The sequence below is a fragment of the Triticum aestivum genome, chromosome 3B, assembly GCF_018294505.1.
Source record: "Triticum aestivum cultivar Chinese Spring chromosome 3B, IWGSC CS RefSeq v2.1, whole genome shotgun sequence".
NCBI classification, from domain to species: Eukaryota; Viridiplantae; Streptophyta; class Magnoliopsida; order Poales; family Poaceae; genus Triticum; species Triticum aestivum.
The window spans coordinates 794,156,471-794,163,905 of record NC_057801.1 but is presented as its reverse complement, the minus strand read 5'-3'; the positions used below and the strand labels follow the sequence as shown (position 1 = coordinate 794,163,905).

Sequence of the window (7,435 nt, the reverse complement as noted above, 5' to 3'; positions counted from 1 at the left end):
TATACATACTTTGGTGGGCTGCATGGACCTTGTGGTAATCGCCGATATTTATCTATCGCCCTAAGAACATATCTAAGAATGGCCGGTGTGGTATTCTAACATCGTCCTTAGTTTGAGTAGAGATTGAGATAAGTGCTTGCATAGAAATCTGTCAAATTGATGCCATTGAAGATATTATACATAGACCAATTCACCAAAACTGCAAAGTGGACTTACGTTTTGATTGAGTGTGCTTTGGCTTATTAGTTTTCAGAATTTATGTAAAGCCAAATATTGGTCTCGTCGCCGCCGCCGCACCGCGCACAATGTCGACAAGGGTAGCCCAGCCGCCGCGCCTCCGGACCCCACGCAAACCTAGCGGCTCCTCGCAATCTAGTCGTCCCGCGCCGGTGGAGATGCTTGAAGGGGAAGAAGTCCCGCCGCCGCCCTGCCGGTCAGGCTTTGCTTGGTGGCACTGTGGACAGCAGCGAGGAGGGTGGGAGGCGGGAGGGCTCAAGGGGGAGTGCGACTAGGGTTCCCCCCCCCCCCGGTCGCCCACGGGGGCGGCGCAAGGGGGACGAGGGCCCGATGGTGAGGGTGAGTCAGATCAAGCTCCAGGCTATAATGAAATAGAGTCTGGTTTAATGCTTAGTTATCCTAATGGCTCCCATCCGCTAGATTACAAAAAAAATCCATTATCCCGACCTTCGAGTGAGCATAATCATTTTTTCTCGGCCGCCAGCTATTCTCAGGATCCTAGTGATCCTGGTCCAATGCAACCGAAGGACGCCAGTGAAATCCTACCTTGGCTAGTACTGGCATCGTGATTGAACACTTTGCGTATGACCCATTTATGCCCGGCCCGCATACAATTTCCGATCCAACATTCCTTTTTCAAGTAGCAATTTCAAAAAACTTTGGTCTTGATTGAACACTTTAAAAATCATTGTCCTTCTCAGACATAGATTTGAAAAGTAGAATTGCAAAAGCAAAGGCGTTTGAAAAAAAATCAGTTATTGAGTCAATTTTTTAATAGTGGTCAATCACCTTTTGTTAATTTTAATCATTTATGTGAAACTCTGGTGGTAACATTATTGAAATTGCAATCACTTATCAAAGTTTCACTTCTCTTTTGTGTTAATTATTAGTTTTGTGTTAGTTGTAATTGACCTTTTTGCACGACTGTGCTTTTATTTTGTACAATCATGATTTTATTTTGCTCAATTGCCCAAAACAAAGCGCATACACTGCTAACCATAGAGTGAATGAAACTATTCGCAAAAAAATTGAACGAAAACTTGAAATATTCAGGCGCCAGAGTTTTAGCAAATTTCGTACTTCGACAATACTTTTCCATAAATTTCATAACAACAAATACTAATATGAATTTTATTTCATATTATGAACGCGGGGGGGGGGGGCTCTAGTCCCCATGCAGCTCCATTATTACTACGAGTAGTTGTTTTCTGAATCACAGAAGCTTACTACTGCCAACACGTAAATTCAAGCCTCCGGCTCCATCGCCAGGGCCTGATCTTCAGCAGTCTGACGATGTAACCAAGCTGAGGAGCAGGACGATGTAACCAGGGCCGGCCAGTCTCCCTTCCTTTAAGCCTTGTATCTTGGTTTCCAATTGTCATTTAGTACAGGCATACTACTAGTGGCGTATAGATGCTAATTAACTGCCCAGATCATGCTATCAATTGAATGCGTAGTCGAAGCAATATTTAGCCAATGCAGTACATGCAGAGTAGGAACTAAGAAGAGAACTGCGACTTGTCTCCCCGCCCTCGCGTCGAGAAATAAAGAACGGTACCAAACTGATTCAGTGGAGAGGGCGATCTGATATGGTCTCACCTTTCTAGCTAGCCATCATGCACTTTCTCCTTTCCTCGATCTGCCATTTGTCGTTGGCGTGCTTCTTCTTCCTTGTTTCCATCTCCAGAACCAGATGCAACTGCTGCTACTTCTGCTTGTTCCTCCTCTTCAGCCATTGTGTGAACTGAAGTCCAAACAGATGAAATTAACATGGAATCAATAGGAGGAAACAAATAAACCAAATATAAATAGCACACTAAGAGTTGTGTTGATTTAACACACTAAGAGTAATGTTATTTTACCTCCAGATCCGATCAAGTGCTGGGACAGTGCATTCCTCACCGTGACAGCATCCTCATCTGCTAACTTCCATGCTTTCCCGACATAAATGTCCTCCTGACCACTCGGCATGCTTGCACCCTCGTCCTCCTCCAAGTCTATCACTATGTTATGCAACATGCAGCACACACCGATTGTCTGATTCATCACACGTCTGTTATTTGGATGCCACCCTTCTCCCTGCAGCCACTTTCATGTGTCTTTCAACCTTGTCAACACCCTCGCCGCGACGGCTGTAGCTGCAGAGTGTCTCATGTTAAACTCGACTTTGGACTCTGAGAGTGGGAGACCATTTTCTAACTTGTAAGGTGTGAGGAGCCATGGACGAAGAGGGTATCCTGCATCACCAATGATGTATTCCCCAACCTCCGGGCCATCTGATAACTTCACCTTACCGCCATTCAGCCAAGCATATTTCTCAATGCACTCCAAGAGATCACCATCCAACCAAAACTCTGTCATCCTCATATCTAGATCAATAACGACTTGCACTAGAACAACGTCATTCTCCTCATGGTCAGGGTTTTGTGATCCAAACGTGATGTGAGCTGTATGTACAACACCACAACAGTTTGGCAGGCCGTGCATCTTGTCAAACTTGTGCTTGATCTTCTCCATCTTAGTGGAGCGAGGCCAGCTGCAGTGGTGCATTGCTCGGTCCCACATGGCCTCAACAAACACGTGAGTTAACAGTGATACAGTTGACTCGTTCACACCAAGAGAGGATCCTACAGTAACCGGAGTCGCCAGAGTTCAGTACCCTTAGAGCGACAGCTACTCTGTCTTGCAAAGACAGCAATCTCCCATCAACAAAGGTGTGATCCCTTGCCATCATATCTTCAAAAAATGGGATCCTCACCAAGCTGCAAACATAACTGAAGGTGCTTCTTCTCATTTTGTACATAGACTCAAACCCTTGTGCATCCACCATAGAAGATGATAAGGTTTCTGCATGGAAATAAAAACACAAAACCGGTTTACCTAATCTCTAATTAGCAAGGCAACAGCAAACATATATCACTGTCACTGGCGGACCCAGGATTTGGGCGTGACCAGGGCTGAACCGTAGTAACAAAAAACCTACGACGAATTATATCCATAATTTCAGCGGTTGATAAAAAAAATTGTCTAAAGATAGGAATCAATTAGACTGACGCCTGAGGCTTTGAGAATGAGAGAAGAACTGGTATGTGCCTAGGAGTCTAGGACCTAGCAAGTGGCAAGAAACCGGCGAGTTAAGCGTCCTCCTTGCCAGTGCACGTCAGAGCGGAGGCGCCCTAGCGTAGTGGATACGTGTCTCTGCTGTGATGGCGATGGAACTCAGAGGGTGGGCGACGACACAGCACGAACAGAGCAATAGAGCATCAAGCTGTGCTAGTATCCCGAGACAACGAATAGGCACAGTGCAGCTATGCGGATGTAAACTTGCAAACTGATGTGCTTGCATACTAGTGGCTGTCAAATGGGGTGCTCCTATTAGCCACCTACAAATTATTGGTGAGGGATAAAATGGGGTGCTTGCATACTAGGTAGGCCCAGGCTGCCCAAGGCTGCAATTTTGATATCCAATATGTTAAACTCAAGGCAACCAAATCCGAAAATGGTAGCCATAAGTTGCATATGTACATCTGTGTGGCTAAAACTTAATTAGTTGCATGTCCCGTACAAAATATTCAGTCATCATGCAGCACATATATACGGTTGAAAGGCGGGGGATAAAATGAAACAAACTTATTAACCAGCAGAGTCAAAGTGCCCAAACAAATTAAGGCAAAGTTCGTACGTATAATTTTACCTTCAAATACAGTAGAGCTGCTAAAATTTGAATCCAACTTGCAGTTGTCTCCTCTCGTGTACAAAACATACCATTTCCTTTCGTTGTCTCCATCAGGCGCATATGCCTGGACATGCTCCACATGGCTAAACTTGTCCCACTCAGTGCCAGATTGTCCCGCGGCTACCGTAGAGAGCAACTATAGCCCGTAGAATAACTGCAAATTTCGTAGCTTTATGTTTCGCATATATTCTGGGCGTTCTTCCATGGTGTAATCCTCCAAGCCCAGACTCGAGAGAGAAGCGATACGCTCCAACACCTTCAACTTTGGGCACTTGGCGATGGCAAGCTTCTGCAGATTGGGGAGATTTGTGATCCTCTCCAGATCGGGGCATCCATTCAGTAAAAGCTCAACACATAAGGAAAATTCTCAATGTAGCTGAGCTGCTTGACATGTTGTAGACCTAATATTTTCAAAGAGCTTGCATTGGAGGCAAGGCCTAGAGGAAAATGCCTCAGTTTGCAATCACAGGGTGTAAGGTTCTCCAAACGGTGCATGGCTTGTACTTGCTCCTCCCACTCCTCCCATACCAGCATCTTGAACAACTTCAATACATTTAACCTTGGAAATGAAGCTGTTGTTGACTGCACGAATCCAGTCCCAACATGTTTGATGCATGGAGCACGAAAGACCTGTAGGAGCTACAGATTTGGGGGCTGGCACAACCCGTTGGGAAGTTGTCTACAACAAGCCAGGTCATCAAACAATAAAGTCTTCAAGTTGTTCAGGGACACCATTGATGTGGAAATCATCCAGCTCGGGAGTTGCCGGCCAAAATATCCCGTGATTTGAAGAAATTCTACACCAGGTGGAGGGCAAAGCTTATCGAGAACCTTCTCAATTCGTTGCTGCTCTTCCTCAGAGACATCTTCCTTCTCTTTGACAAACCCATCATCTCCCAGTTTACTGGTGCAGACCAGGGTTAGCGTGATAAGATGCGTCTTCTCGCCGAGCCTAGCATTAGCTGCAAATGAAGCAGCAGATACATTCTCCAATTGAACTAATTCAAGAAACCTGAGTTGGGAAAGAGGCCCCAACTCATCCAAACTGCGCCAATCACCATCCATGTGGGCTCGAAACATACGTAGTCTCCTCATGTTTGTCAGACCACTAAACCCTCTAGGTACCATACATCCTTTGGGAAATGAAAGTAACCTCAACTGGCCAAGCTTCACAATGCTATCAGGAGGATTCACCAATTCTGTACATCCCAAAAGATCAAGGAACTGCAACAATTTCATCTTGCCAATGTTGCCCGAAAGTACAGATATATCATCATTTACTAGTGCAAGATACCTCAGGTGCTTGAGTTGATGCGACGATTCAAGCAATACAGTCATATCTGCAGATTCTATATGCAAAGTCCGCAAACTAGAAAAGGAAACCAATGAATCACCAGGCTTCATCTTAATCTGGACAATTGAGATCAATGTTCTCACTAATTGCTGCGCCTGTAGAGATTTCCAATCAAGTTCACCTGATTGTGATCGGTTAATTTCTATGGACAATCGAAGAAACTTTTGTGAACCAAGTTTAGCAAGAATATCATCATCCCCGTCTTGAGCTACGAGTGCTTCATCCTTAGTGAGATACTGAGCAAAAGAGCGAACAACATCATGCATGCTGCAAACCCATAGATCAGCATACAATTTATCTGGCTCTATCAGGTTCCTAGATACCAACTCCTTGTAGTAATTTTCTCCCAATCCTTCTAAATCATTTGAATTTCCATGAATAAATCCTTCACTAATCCACATTGCAACAACTGCACCCATACTAAACTTTCTACTTTTAGGAAGAAGAGAGTAGTACAGAAAGCACTGCTTGAGGTAAGAGGGCATATATTCATAGCTGAAGTATACTGCATAGTTAAGCTCATCAGGCATTTTAGTTCTTGACCATTTCGAATCATCCAGAACAGGCTGCCAGTCGCGACGTAGCCTGCCTCTTTCACGCAAGAGTCCTCCCATTATTTTGACAACAAGTGGTAAATAACCACATTTTTGTATAATTTTGAGCCCAGTATGCTTTAGCGTATTTATGTGGTCTTCATTTATCTCACTTGAGAGTACCTGCAATAAAAGGGACAGCTACAGTTAATTAACTATGAACCAAGCTCCTTTAAGGCACTCAAATTTACCTTCGAGAGACAAGAATACTAATTGATTTATCTGTCCATTTATTAAGCTAGGTTTGACAATGTAAATATTCAAATCACAGAATGTACATGTCAAAAAATGTCATAAATGCATTTACCTATCTTGCTCCTACATACAAATATTTGCGATATGAATTTGACAAATAAAATACATATTTTATACCATTATTAGAAAAAGGCGCACCAGTCTCTAAGCGATAGCATAATTGCACTTAAGTGTGTGCTTTGGTCATATATGCCAGACGCATACTCAACGCCTAGCGCTTCAAACCTTTACTTCATACCTAGAAAACAATTCTTCCTTTCCTATTTTTTACAAAAAACTGAATGTATTGCTAGCAATATATTTTTGGAGTACTCCCGTCATTGAGATAGAAACTTGCACCCAGATTTAGTAAAATCATATAATATTTATTATCTTCCTTATTTTACAGTCACGTGAAGCTATCCATCTTCCCGTCACCTAAAATGCATAGTACGTGCTACAACAAACATTGTGACAAAATTGTGTAGTTATATATTTCCTTGTCTAGCACAATGCTTTGTTGGCACTAGCAAAGTAACATCAGCCATGTGAAATTATTGATAGCCTCTTAAGGTAGTAGTACATATAAGCCATTGAAACCACACCTGATTAATTTCTCTAAAAGAACTACCTTATACTATTAATAAGTAGCTGTAGATAGATTATTGGCTTGATAAAGATATAGATGTTTAATTGCATACAGACCTGCGTCTTGAGCAATAACCAAGCATCGTCAGGTGCTAATGTGTCAACGTGGTGGTATGGCCATATAGCTGACACCCCTCGGGCTACACCTTCATCTCTAGTGGTGATGAGGACGTAGCTGCCTGGAGCAGCAGCATTGACTAACGGCGTTTTGAGCACATCCTCCCATGATCTATAGTTCCAAACATCATCCATTATCAAGAAGGTCTTGTGGCCAATCAAGGCTTCCTTGAGGGTTCGTTGAAGCGTGGCCTTCGCATTTCCAACTGGCTGAGAGCCTCCTCTGAGTTCGATGATGGCTCTTCTCAGCAGCTCAACCTCACTAAAGTTCTGGTTGACGCTCAACCATATCTTTTTGCTGAAGTCGCCTTGGACGGCCTCGTCATTGAAGACCTTCTGGGCGAGGGTGGTCTTGCCAATCCCACCAACACCTACGATAGCAACGACCATAATGTTGTTGCTGGCCTCATTTCCAAAGCGTGTGATCTGGGCCACCAGTGCTCTTGTGTCTTCTTCGATCTTGTCGCCAACCACACTGGACCGATCGAGCTCCCCAGATGTCTCCCGTCTAGGATT

General features: G+C 43.8%; 1 pseudogene; it reads right to left on the bottom strand.

Annotated features, from left to right (window-relative positions):
- Positions 1-1,844: 1,844 nt before the first annotated feature.
- The window catches only part of LOC123067928 (disease resistance protein RGA2-like), a 31,122-nt pseudogene continuing 25,531 nt past the window's right edge, over positions 1,845-7,435 (bottom strand).